Source organism: Pleurodeles waltl, chromosome 3_1, assembly GCF_031143425.1.
Source record: "Pleurodeles waltl isolate 20211129_DDA chromosome 3_1, aPleWal1.hap1.20221129, whole genome shotgun sequence".
Classification (NCBI taxonomy): Eukaryota; Metazoa; Chordata; class Amphibia; order Caudata; family Salamandridae; genus Pleurodeles; species Pleurodeles waltl.
The window spans coordinates 1,752,572,811-1,752,587,525 of record NC_090440.1 but is presented as its reverse complement, the minus strand read 5'-3'; positions in this window follow the sequence as shown (position 1 = coordinate 1,752,587,525).

The following is a 14,715-nucleotide window of genomic DNA, read 5'->3' as shown; positions in this document are numbered from 1 at the left end:
GAATCGGATGATGCTGAATTTATTACACTGTTATTGAGAAATCACCCACCACCATATATAGCACATGAGAGTGGTCTGAGTACCAGTGCTGATCTGATAGCTCCGACACAGGTTAATGGGACAATGGGGGTCATTCTGACCTTGGCGGTCCATGACCGCCATGGCGGAGTGTGGCGGAAGCACCGCCAACAGTCTGGCGGTGCTTCCTGGGCGATTCTGACCGCGGCGGTAAAGCCGCAGTCGGAAAAGGGGAGCCGGCGGTTTCCCGCCGGTTTCCCGCTGGCCCAGGGAACCCGCCATGGCGGCGCTGCTTGCAGCACCGCCATGGGGATTCCGACCCCCTTCCCGCCAGCCTGTTTCTGGCGGTGTCCACCGCCAGAACCAGGATGGCGGGAACGGGTGCCGTGGGGCCACTGGGGGCCCCTGCACTGCCCATGCCACTGGCATGGGCAGTGCAGGGGGCCCCACAAAGATTTTCACTGTCTGCTTAGCAGACAGTGAAAATCGCGACGGGTGCCACTGCACCCGTCGCACCCCTTCAACTCCGCCGGCTCCATTCCGAGCCGGCTTCATTGTTGAAGGGGCTGTCCCGCTGGGCCGGCTGGCGGTCTTCTGGCAGTCGCCCGCCGGCCCAGCGGGAAAGCCGGAATGGCCGCCGTGGTCTTTTGACCGCGGAGCGGTCTTTCGGCGGGAACCGCTTGGCGGCCGGCGACCGCCGACCGCCGCGGTCAGAATGACCGTCAATGAGTCCAATGCAGGTTAATGCAAGCCTGACACAGAATACGATGCATAGTGGTCTTAATGTGCCTACTACTCCTATAGTGCAAAATCAGATGCAACCACCACAGGTTCAGAGAATTTACCCTGATGTGCCCATTAGGGAAACAACTTCGAACTTAATGTTGCCTACGGAACAAATTTACTCAAGACTGATGTTGGTTCATACTGAACCAACTCCACTTTTACTGCCCCAAGTGCAGTCACAGGTAATGCCAAGATTCACTCCAGTAACAGGGACACAGTCAGATATGACTCCTATGATGAATCAGAATATGATAGTTCTTCTTCCACAGAGCGTAAGTGCCAGACCAACCCCAGATGCTATATTGCTTCCTATTACTGTTGGTCCAGCCGTACCCTTATTTGCACAGAAGAAACCTACTGTAGGTGAACAGGGAGCTATGTCTCAGAGTATGATGAGGGGAGGACATAATGAAAATGCTCGAGTAGCCTCTCCTGTGGGACAGACTTTTGACGGGTCAAGATCATTGTTGGACCTTAGTCCATTTGTAGCCCTTCCAGATACTGTGACAGGGTCAAACATTAGCCAGAGTTTGAAATTGTTGACACCACAAACCCCGAATGCAGTTGCACAGCAGGTGTCACCAGTCCAAGCAAGCAACATTTTGTTGCAATGATTGACAGCTCAACAGTTGACTGAATGGTTAGACAAGCTGAATACCCTGCAGAGTGCTCCTAAGGGAGAGGAGTGTTTGAATTATGCTAGGCTTAGCATGAAAGTGGGTGAATTCATTGAGGTAACTAGGGTTGTGAACAGGTTAGAATCCTACACAGGCAGAGTTGAGATATTTGTGCCCGAAGATTACGAGGGAAGTGAGCAATGTGCATCAGAAACTGCAGACCTGGCAGAGAAGTATGGCATAGAAATAGAGAAAACAAAGCATTTGAAAAGGAGTTGCAGATTAGATTTTGAGAATAAAGATTTTGACCACATGAGATCTGCAGAAATGAAGGTACACCTTAAGGAATTGCTTCAAAGTACCCAGACCTGGGGAGCATTAGACAAATGGGAAGGTAGATGGGTGAAGAAAAGAGACAAGAGAAAAAGGGATTCTGTGGAGCTGACTGCAAATGTGAAGCAGGCTAAAGATCCAGTCAAAATTTTACCAATGGGAGAGAGTCCAGGAGGGAATTTTGTTCATGTCACTTGGAGCAGAAGTAACATTCTATTGTTTACAAATGATTACCCAAGATTGAGAGGGAAGCCCGTAGAGTGGTGTCAGCAGACAGACAGGTTTGTGGAACTTGCAAAGTCCCTGTGGGAGGACTTGAACAAATGATTAGAGATAGTGGTTTCAGCTGATCTGTGGATCGAGTGTAAGAGGAGTATAGATCGGCCAACAAGCAAATCAGAGAGAGATAAGAATAGAGGTGCACCATCTCCTAAGGTAATGAATTATTACTATAAAGTGATTGAGTTTTTGAAAACAAGAATTTCACCTAAGAATATTGATTGGCAGAGAATTGACAGGACAGCTCAGGAAGCAAAGGACATGCGTATCATGACAGATTGTTGCAGGTGTTCAAGCATTATAGTGGTACAGAGACAATTGAGGCAAGAGACACAATTCATTTTGTGTTCAGATTTGTGGAAGGGTTGAGACCTGAAATTAGCCAGATGATTAGGAGTCATTTGATTTGCTGGCAAGCAAAGCCGATTGATGAGGTATTGCAGTATGCGAAATACCGTAGTGAAGACATTGAAATGAAGCAGAAGAAACTGAAAGAGAAAGCAATGGTGATGCAGATTAAAGCAGCTCAGATGGGAATGCAAGGGAATTTTCCACAACAGTTACTGCAGCAGCAGCAGGGAAACATGAGGTTTCAGCTGCCGATGAGAGGTAGAGGTCGTGGAGGTAATGTGAATCATGGTCCAGACGTAGGTACTGTAGGGGTTCAGAATGATGTATAGGGAATAAAGAAATTATTGCCATGTCATGTTTGCGCCATTGGACATTGGAAACGGGAATGTCCAATGATGGTGCAGGAAGGTGTCCTTTAGAAAAGTAATGACATCAGCTCATTCCAGAATATGAGAGGGCCAAGAGTGAGGAGTCCTAATCCAAAATTTCAAAATAATGTGAATCAAGTGCAGAATTTTCAGCCCATGCAGCAGGTGCAAATGCCACGTGTACAAATGACACAGTTGCAGCCAATGCAACAGCAGGTTCCCATGGTAGCTAGACAACAAATTCAAATACCTTAAGCCCCAATGGAACAGCAACAGATGATGCTTTCTCAACAGGTCACGGGTCAGAGGCTTAACCAAAGTAGTAACACAGTGCACCAATTCCTGTTACACAGTGAGAATGGAATAAATGATGACTGGATGAGCGACAGTTTGGATGAGGAGCCATGTGTGCTTGCAACTTCCTTAGAAGTAGATCATAGAGGTCCCTATGTGAAGGGAAAGGTTATAGGTCACAGAGTTTAATTATTGGTTGACACGGGAGCTACACTCTGTACAGTGAGAAGTGCAGAAATTCCAAACTTGCCCCTTTCAGGTAAAACAGTTCAGATTGTAGAAGTGGCAAATCAGTATTTGACCAACCACATTACAGAACCAGTTCAGGTTAAAATTGGCAACTTTCGGGGATTGCACAAATTCGTAGTTTGCGATTCAAGTCCTACTGGGAAGAGACTTGCTGTGTAAAACGAGATGTTCGATTACCTGTTGAAATGATGGAATTGAGATTCAGACGAATAGTGATGAGGAAGATGACCAAGCCCCAGAGATAGAAGGTGAAACTATAAATGAGGAGTACCCTCTGATTGATTTTTTCCCGATGTTCACTGTGAAAGAGCTTCATCCTGATTTGCAGGGAAGAGTTAAGGAGAAAGTGTGGGATTTGACAGGAAAAGAAGTAGGTCTGATAAAGGGAGATGAGCCAGTTAAAGTTATTGTGAAGCCAAATGCAGTTTTTCCTCAACTTCTTTAGTACCACATGCCGCAAGATGTCCTTATTAAGGTTGCCCAGATCATTGCAGACTTTGTAAAGCAAGGGGTTTTGAAGGAAGTATTGAGCAGCCCAATGTAATTCACCGATAATGGGTTTGCAAAAGCCCTGTGGGAAAGTTCAAATTGTCCAGGATTCGAGAAAAATAAATGAGATTGTGGTCAAATTTTGCCCTGTGGTGCCAAATCCAGCTGTGATAATTTTTCAGATTCCCTGTGATGCTGAGTGGTTCACTGTCATTCATTTGTCGCAAGCCTTCTTTTCTTTGCCTCATCATGAGGCAACCCAATTCCTCTTTTGTTTCAAGTTTTTGGATCAAGTTTATTGTTGGTGCAGAATTCCTCAAGGGTTTTCAGAGTTACCTTCCATATTCAATCAGATCTTGAAAAAGAACATGGAGTCGTTGGAATTGCCTTTCCAATCGACCTTGGTACAGTAAATTGATGATTTGCTGATTGTGTCTAAAACAAAAGACAAGTGCAAGTATGATACAATTGCCCTGTTGAACCATTTGGGAAAGAATAGTCACAAAGTGTCTCCGCTCATATTGAAATACTGTCAGAAAGTTGTGAAATACCTGGGTCACCAGATTGAAAAGGGATCAAGAAAGATATCCAGAGAAAGGATTACAGCCATATTGCAGATAAATCCCCCGACCACACAGAGAGATGTCAGGATGTTTTTAGTGATGGTAGGCTACTGACACCAATGGATTCCAAAATTTTCAGTCATTTCAAGACCATTACAGAAGCTGACTAATAAGGAAGTCACTGATCCTATTGTGTTAGACCAGGCTGGAAGGAAGGCATTCACTGAATTGAGACAGAGTCTGTGCAAGGCTTCAGCTTTGGATATGCCTGAGTACACGAAACCTTTCACATTGTTTTGTCATGAGCGTGATGCATGTTCTTTGTCTGTCTTGTCACAGGTTCATGGAAGTGTAAACCGCCCAGTAACATATTTTTCAGCTACTTTGGACCCAGTTGCAGCAGCCTTACCAGGTTGTTTGCGTGCAGTTGCAGCAGTTAGGAAAAGCCTTACACAGTGTGAAGGCATTGTGATGGAACATCCCCTAACAATAATGGTCCCTCACTCTATTAAGATTCTACTTACAAGGACGAAAACCCAATATTTGACTAGTGCCAGGTTGACCAGATATGAAAGGAGTATTATAGGGTCACCAAATGTGTCATTGAAAAGATGTACAGTGCTGAACCCGGCAACCTTTCTCCCAAATGAATGTAATGAAATTGAGCAAGTGGAAGATGTTGAGCATGATTGTCTTGAAGTAACTGACTTGTGCATAAAACTGAGACCTGATATTAAATATACTCGATTGGAAGAAAATGGCCAAGTTATCTTTGTAGATGGTTCCTGCCTCAGAGACAATGCAGGGACACTGAGAGCTGGATATGCTGTGTGCACAATGAATTATATTTTGGAAGCTTCTTGGCTTCAAGGAGTGTATTCTCCCAAGGTAGCGAAACTGGTAGCCCTTACTAGAGCGTGCCATGTTTCTGCGTAGCTGAAAGTTACAATCTCTACGGATTGCCAGTATGGATTTGGAATAGTCCATGATTTTGGCCAATTGTGGTCACAGAGAGGTTTCATGACCACTTCTGGTTCACCAGTGAGAAATGGTGAAAGGATTAAAGAACTGTTACATGCTATTCAAATGGCTGAAAAGATTGCGTGGTCAAATGCAGTGCACATCTGAAGTCGCAGGACTTTGTATCATTGGGAAATGGATATGCGGATCAATTCACAAGGTTTTGTGCATTGAACTGTATATTGCTCAAAGATAAGTGGGAACTGTTACATGAAGAAGACGAAACATGTCCAAGTTTTGCATTGAAAGAAATCGACACCTTGGAGGAATTGAAAATGTTGCATGATAATGTTGACAGGGAATAAAAACGTTCATGGAGCAAAATGAAATGTGTGCAAAGACAAGATGAATTGTGGGTTTCAGAAGAGGGTCAATTGGTTTTGCCAAATAGTCTGTTGTCTCAAATGGCTAGGTACTGTCATGGTCAAGCACATATTGGGAGGGATGGAATGATTCAGTTGTTCAAACATGATTGATTCAACACTAGATTTAGACAGGTTGCTGAAGCAGTTTGCCATTGTTGTGACATTTGCCAACAACTGAACGTGGGGAAAGGGACAGTGGTTAATTTGAGCCACATTGGAAGAGGAGGTAGTCCATTCAGCAGAATGCAGATGGATTTTATTGAAATACCTTTGTTTGGAGGTTTGAGATATGTGTTGGTGATTGTGTTTTTAGTCACTGGATTGAAGCTTACCCTAAATGAACAAATGATAGTCTCACAGTAGCGAAACTACTGCTTAGGGAACTGATACCGCATTTCGGGTTTCCAGTCTCTTTAGAATCAGATAGGGGAAGTCACTTCAACAATGAAGTAATTAAGTTACTGTGTGCAGCATTGAACATTGAGCAGAAGTTGCACTGTAGTAACCGCCCTGAAGCATCAGGACTAGTGGAACAGATGAATGGTACCTTGAAGTCAAGAGTTGCAAAAATGTGTGCGTCCACAAATTTGAAATGGTCTAACACATTGCATCTAGTTTTGATGTCAATGAGAATTGCACCCGACAGGAAAACAGGATTGTCACTGCATGAGATCCTTATCGGCCGAGCCATGAGGTTGCCAGCAGTGCCTGCAAATGCACTTGTCAACATTACAGATGATATGGTGTTGGATACTGCAAAGGTCTGGCTGTTGTGGTTGCTATTTCTCTCAGCAGGTGAAATCCACCACACAGCCACCGATCCATGACCCAGGGCACAACCTGAGAGCCGGAGACTGGGTTGTGGTCCGGAAACACGTGAGGAAAACGTGTTTGGAGCCTCGTTAGAAAGGGCCATTCCAGGTAGTTCTGACAACTACCACAGCTGTGAAGTGCGCTAGAATTCCGAATTGGATCCATGCCAGTCACACGAAAAAAGTGGCATGTCCACTTGATCATGAAGAAGAGTTGTTGAGAGTACCAACAACACTGAAACAAGTCTCAGGGCCGGAAAGAGAACAAAGAGGAACTGAGACCAGATCTGAGCCCGTTGAGGACTGTTCAGTCACTCCTGTGAGAGACAAAGGAGAAGACCTCCAGGAGGGTGACGGAGAGCCTATTTCATTTGAGGCAGCAGGAGAGCCTAGTCAGAGGAGGGCTTTCCCAGAAGCAAATGATCTTGAGAGATAAACAGAGCAATTGCCAGACCCAGAGGGGAAAGGAGTTGAGGTGGATCAAAGTCACTGTGATCTGACTCCTCCTGACCCGACTGCAGGTCCATCAAGAGTAAACACAGCAGAACAAGGGGAAGGTTCAAGTTCGCCTCTGAAGACAACATTGACAAGAAGTCCACTGAAAGGAGATAAGTGGTCGGAGTCACAAGGAAAGGGAAAGGAAGTGATTTTTGAGGCAGCAATTGAGAAACAACTAGATACAACAAGGAGAGAAGATCTGAGGTAAGGAGAATTGAATGGTGATTGAAAGTTGAAAAGAAAGAGAATAGCAAGTCAAGGTTACGCAGGTCCTGTAGGAGGGTGACGGAGAGCCTATTTCATTTGAGGCAGCAGGAGAGCCTAGTCAGAGGAGGGCTTTCCCAGAAGCAAATGATCTTGAGAGATAAACAGAGCAATTGCCAGACCCAGAGGGGAAAGGAGTTGAGGTGGATCAAAGTCACTGTGATCTGACTCCTCCTGAACCGACTGCAGGTCCATCAAGAGTAAACACAGCAGAACAAGGGGAAGGTTCAAGTTCGCCTCTGAAGACAACATTGACAAGAAGTCCACTGAAAGGAGATAAGTGGTCGGAGTCACAAGGAAAGGGAAAGGAAGTGATTTTTGAGGCAGCAATTGAGAAACAACTAGATACAACAAGGAGAGAAGATCTGAGGTAAGGAGAATTGAATGGTGATTGAAAGTTGAAAAGAAAGAGAATAGCAAGTCAAGGTTACGCAGGTCCTGTATGGGCGTATGCAACTACAAGTGAATGGCAGAAAGAGTTTTTGTCTTTTTGTTTTGATAGATACATTCCGGGTCAGTATTTTTGGCACTTGAAGGAAGCTGATGAACTGAACTCTTGAAACAATCTGAGAAAAACATTTTGGAGAAAGAGAGTGTTGAAAGTAACCAGAAGAAACATTGATAACCTGATTTGACTTTGAAACCTGATTTTGACAAGCTGCTTACCGATTTTGACAAGGGATCCTAGAAGTGAGAATGAACGCTGTAAATAACTGCTGAAAGAAGAGTTTTTTGTTTTGTTTTTTGCTACTGTTTTTCAAAATTTTCTTCTGCTTTCTGATTCTTTACAGATCATGAGTAACATTAGCCAGCAGGGTGAGAATACTAGACGCTGTAAATATATGAGTGTTGGTTTGGCGATTGTGTGTGGGATATTGTTTGTGGTGTTGATTGTGGGTATGTCTGTTTTTGCTAAGAGCGAAGCCAACCATACTTCTGCTTTTGAGACAACTACTGCACTAACAGCAATAGAGAGGTTTAGGTTAGACGAGAAGTACTTGCATGGGGATACTAATGCACACGGAGAACTTTCTTCTAATGTCTTCTATTCCTTGTTGAGTGAGTATGCTGAGACGATGGATACGAGGAATTGCTACGTGTGTACGCAGATTCCTTCATTAGTTGTGGAAGGAGTTGCGTACCATAGTTTGCCTTTAACATATGGAAAAAGTTGTAGTCTGCTACTAACAAGATGTTATAACCAGGAGTGCATTCAGTACTTTTATTCAAATTATGACATGGTGTTTTCGTTTGTCCCTATAATTAGGTATTTGAGCAGAGTAGCTAAGGATAATGACATGGTATTAGTTAGAGGTTTCTATGAACCTCCATTGACGGTTGGCACAGCTTATGCGTACATAAATAATCTGACATGCTTGCTTACACTTTAGAGAAAAGATTTTTAGATCACATAGATGACAGGAGAAAGGCATTGAAGGAGAAGTAAGAAAAAGGATTAGAGAAAAGGACTTACAGGAATGATTATGCTTATAGTGCGATTAAAACGCAAAGGGAATTAGCTTTAGATACACACCACGTAGGGAAACCTTGTAAATACAGGCCTAAATCACGCACTGACACTTTATTTGTGGGAATGAGTGAATGTAAGCATGTGTTTTTGTTTCAGAGTAAATGGACGTTTATGTTGAATGGACAGGAACCAGCGATTCCTGGGATATATTATATCTGTGGTCTTAATGCTTATTACCGTCTTCCAAGAGGATGGTATGGGACATGTTACTTGGGGATAGTTTTCCCAAAGATTTATCAAATGGATAATTTGAAGAAGTTTCTGAAAGTGACTGAATTATATCATATTGGAGAGTGGAGGGAGTCCTCTTCTGGTATAGTGGGAGGTATATTTGGAGCAATGATTCCTTTAGTGGGAGTCATTCTGAATTTGACAAAGATTTAAAAGTTGTCTACTATTGTGGATAACATGCTGACACATTTTTCAGGAGCCATACTCCTGATGGATACTGAGTTAACTGCTGATAGAGCTGACTCTTCAAAATCATCTTGCTTTAGACATTCTTTTAGCGAAGGATTGCGAAGTCTGTAGAATGATTAATTCTAGGATTATTTTTTGATATATTCCTAATAATAGTAAAGAAGTTAGATGCTTAATTACTAATCTGACTAATGAAAGTGCTGATTTGAAAGAATTGAAAGAGCCAGGTGTTTAGGAAAAAATTGGCAAAGGTTTTGCTTTAGTGGTAAATTGGCTCAGAAACATTTGGAATGGGATACTATTGAAAATCTTGTAGGGGATATTAATTATTGTTGTTTGCCTAATTGGAATTTGGGGAATGTGTAAATTATGCAAAAGAATTCAATTGAAAAGGTCAAAGAATAATCAGAGGAGGGAAGAAAAGAAAAGGGAATAATTGTACAGGGAAAATTCAAGAAGAGAACAAAGGTATGAAAGGATCGAATTGACAGAATTTTAGCTGATGTAAAAATGTGTGGGTGGTAGTTAGTGTGATGACACATTTGGTCATCAGAGGAGGGATTGAAAGCGCATGTGGTTTAATAAAGATTATTAATGAGTGTTCATGAATTCTAAATAATGGATTTGTGTAGAAAATAACGTAGAAAAATAATGTACGCATTTGAAAATGTGATTATGATGAGTGGCCGCCAATGTTCACGAAGTGTACTTATTAATATTTTAATGCTGTGAAATGTTGAATATATGTTTGACTAATGTAGTAATATGTCATATTAAGGGTCATGCATTATGTATTAGCTTTATTAATTGTAGGCCTTAACTTAGCAAAGGTCCACCGACATGTCCCAGATGTGCCACACCGGCGGATGACTTCTTTCATATGGTTTGGAGTTGCCACTCAATAAATTCGGCCTGGCAGCGTGTGACAGAGACCACTGCAGATATCTCAACCCATACCCTGGTGCCTACGCCCGACTCTTGTTTACTTGGCATACGCCACCGAACCAGAACGGATAAACAAACACATAAATTTATAGACCTGGCATTCGTGGTTCACAAACGATTAATAGCAACGCACTGGAAAGCCCCACATGTCCCCTTCCATTTGTCCTGGCTGCGTGAGCTACAAAGCCGTGCGCAGGCAGAAGCCCAGACACTCCACTTACTGCGACAAAGGGGTCTCATCCAAGACGGACCGAGGTCTGGGACACTTTTGTGGTGGCCATAGAAGCCAGAGACGATATATACCCCCCGTAAGCAGGATACTATACATACCTACTACAACACTGCCTAAACATCGTCAACACTTCAACTATACTGTCCCAAACTCAATCACCCTCAACTGTACCCATTACTAACAACCTCACCCCCGCAAGGTATTTCTGCACCACGATTAGACACGCTCTGGGGGATAACACACGTATGTAGCTTATACCCAGATCACGTGCGGTCATACCTGCCTTGCACCCTGTCATTCCCATAGACATATACTACACCTCTGTGGTGGCCATCTTCCTCTTACTCACACATACTAGCCGCGCTCCCTCTTTTCTCTTTCCCCTCGCAACGTGAGGGATCACTTAAACTAGTAGTGACACTGATAGTGACCACCTGTGTCCTAGATCTGCAACCAGTTCACTCATAGCCCCCATGTCGAATGCTGCTCCCCCTTCCTCCTTAGCTCTTCTTGGATTTGCACTTTTTATGTTGCTTTATACTTGTTTTCCCCGTCCCTTATTATTATTAGTTTTCTTTTTTTGACACCTTATGGTGTAATAATGCTGTGTAAATTTATTTAAGCGTGCTAATGGATCGCAAATTATCAACAGCTATTGTATTGTTGTGTGCAGTTTCCATTTAATAAACAGATTTAAAAAAAAAAAAAAAAAAAAAACGTAGCAAAGGTCTTGGTCTACTTGCCAGGCCTAACGTCAAGCTGTATTTAATATTTAATAAATGGCTGTCCTAGAGAGTTAAACTGTGATTTTAAAATATGAGTTTAAATGTGCTCATAGCCGAAACGTTTTCTCATGAGAACGGACTGCTAGAAGATGCTGTTCTTGCTAATGTAACATTTTGTATGTAAAGTGTGTGAGACTGATTTTCTCAGGAGGAGAATAATGAAGACACTGACTGGAGTAGAAGCTTAAACAATATTGTTACCTGATGAGCCAGATGATGAGGACATTGCAGGATAACCAATTCATAGATTTGGAGTTTTAGTTTTATTGGACTAAGTGTGAACATGCGATCCCTTGACCAATAGGGATTTGGGAAATAGTTTTACTGGTTTTGATTTAACGAGACTGCACTGAGAAGAAACCAGCATTTGCCATAGGTTAATTGCCCATTTTCTTGCTGGCCGAAAGGTCAATATTTTCTTGTGCATCTTGACAAGAGACGTACTTAACTTTATTGCTTAAAGACTTCGCATTTTCTGAATTTTGATGCTGAATCCTGATGCCGTGATGATTGACTGATGTCCTGAGGATGAAGACTGACTCTGCTTGCTGATCCACATTGAGGATAGGTATTATGAATTAGATTGTTGATTATCATGCATATGTGCTTTTTTTTCTAGGTACCAACTACCTTGTTTTGATAGAACCATATTTAGATGTTTTTCCAAATTTGTGTTACTAAATTGTTTTGCATGAAGCCCAACATGCTGATGCTTATCTGATATTTGTTAAGGATCCTCACTAATGAAATTCTACTAATAGGGAATAATGCTTGATTAATTTCTCTGCTGAACTCGAATGCATGTGATCACTCTGACGCAGTTGACTTTGTTAATAATTTGCACTGTAACCTCAGAATGTCATAATTCAAGCTTTGATTAGATTACGTTTCTTCTGCTGCTTTGGACAGCCAGTTTTGTTTCTGTATGTGTATCATTTGATTTTGAGATTAATCTACATGACCTTAGCATTGTTAATATAGGGAAATAAATAATTTAACTTTTACTAAAAGGTGTGGGTATTCATGACTGAAAGGTCATGGGGTGTGACAATTACTGACTCTATGGATTATTAATATTATTGATTTTTGTTGATTATTGATATTGTGTATTGGTTATTGATCATTGATTTGCATGTACCGGAGTTATGGTGGGAACATCTTAATTGCGAGTCAAAAGGTTCATTGACCTATTCGCGTCTCCTTGTAAGTTTACTTATTAAGGTATGACGCGCTAACACCTTCGTAGTCCTATTTTTACACCAAAAGTTAGCAAGAAGCAGCAGAAAGTTGATCAGTCCAGCTTTGCAAGGGACCTTCCACTGTGCGGCAACACGTTGCTGCGTTTATAGTAACTTTTAAACCGTTTTAGCTAGAAACTATTGTTTTTTGTAAAATCTGCAGATTGTGCTGCAGATGATGGATTAAGTGGCAAATGCGGCAAATCTATAATTATGCAAAAATCACAGTGGCCGCAAAATCACATAATTCCAGTGACCCTGGCCATAAGTCAACTATGCTGAGTAACGTTTATTTTTTAAACTAAACAAATCGGATGATACATTTGAAATCTGAGTATGGCTGCATACATGACGATCAACACGATTCAGGTGGGAGACCTACGATTTTTATAGCCCAAGCTTCAATATAGGACAAATGGGAAAATGTATTCCCAAAATATTTTGCAAAATTCCCACTTCCAGTGTTGACTCCAGGAGACCCACTTGCTTGGTACTCGGTGCCCTATGCTCATGAGGGGGGACATGACAGGGTCTACCACGCAGGTTTCTCCAGGGGCTCTAGGGGGGTGGCGTCTTGTTGCACCGTTCCTGACCTATGGTTGTTGCTATCTCATGGTTGGATCTGCAGGGACGGTATGTGACGGTCTCCGGACTGCTGGGGGGGGGGGGCACCCAATCAATATCCTTAGAGTCTATGCTCCTCTGGGTGCGCTGGAACCTTTTCTCGTGACCCTCATGGACGTGATGGCGGGGCTTCCTCCGGGCCTAACCATATTGGGGTGGGACTTCAACACCATCATTAACCCAGAGATGGATATTGTAGGAAGTTGGCTCTGTATATACTATCTCAAAGTGAGAGATAGTGGGCACAGAGACCAAGGGTTCCCCTTAAAGGTTGATAGTGGCAAAATTAGATAATTCTAATGCTCTATTTTGTGGTAGTGTGGTCGAGCAGTAGGCTAATCAGAGGGTAGTGTTAAGCATTTGTTGTACACACACAGGCAATAAATGAGGAACACACACTCAAAGACTTAACTCCAGGCCAATAGTTTTTATATAGAAAAATATATATTTTCTTAATTTATTTTTAGAACCACAAGATCAAGATTTGAAGTAGATACATAAAATGCAAGGTACTCCACACAGGTAAGTTAGGAACTTTGAATTAGAGCAATAACATATACAGTTTTTGTTAAAATGGCAATACGCTATTTAAAAAGTAGACACTGCAAAAATCAACAGTTCCCAGGGGAGGTAAGTATTGGTTAGATTGTGAGGTAAGTAAGACACTTACAAGTCTCAGTTCCTGGGCATAGGCAGCCCACCGTTGGGGGTTCACGGCAACCCCAAAGTTACCACACCAGCAGCTCATGGCCGGTCAGGTGCAGAGGTCAAAGAGGTGCCCAAAACGCATAGGCGCCTATGGAGAACAGGGGTGCTCCGGTTCCTGTCTGCCAGCAGGCAAGTACCCGCGTCCTCGGGGGCAGACCAGGGGGGTTTTGTAGAGCACTGGGGGGATACAAGAAGACACACAAAAAACACCCTCAGAGGCACAGGGGCGGCCGGGTGGAGTGTGCAAAGCAGGCGTCCGGTTTTGTATTGGTTTCATTTGAGGGACCCGGAGTGCACTCTAGTGGTGCAGGCAGGGCACAGTGGGGCTTCTCGGGCCAGCCACCACCTGGGCTAGGCAGAGGGTCGCCTGGTTTAGGAAAGTACCATCTTGCCTGGCATGTTACCCCCATTTTCACTGTATATATGTTTGTTTTTGCCTGTGTCACTGGGACCCTTCTAGCCAGGACCCCAGTGCTCATAAAGTGTGCCCTGTATGTGTTCCCTGTGTGGTGCCTAACTGTATCACTGAGGCTCTGCTAACCAGAACCTCAGTGTTTATGCTCTCTCTGCTTTTAGAATTGTCACTGCAGGCTAGTGACTAATTTTACCAATTCTGATTGGCACACTGGAACACCCTTATAATTCCCTAGTATACGGTACCTAAGTACCCAGGGTATTTGGGTTCCAGGAGATCCCTATGGGCTGCAGCATTTCTTTTGCCACCCATAGGGAGCTTAGACAATTCTTACACAGGACTGCCACTGCAGCCTGAGTGAAATAACTTTCACCTTATTTCACAGCCATTTTACACTGTACTTAAGTAACTTATAAGTCACCTATATGTCTAACCCTCACTTAGTGAAGGTTAGGTGCAGAGTTACTTAGTGTGTGGGAACCCTGGCACTAGCCAAGGTGCCCCCAAATGG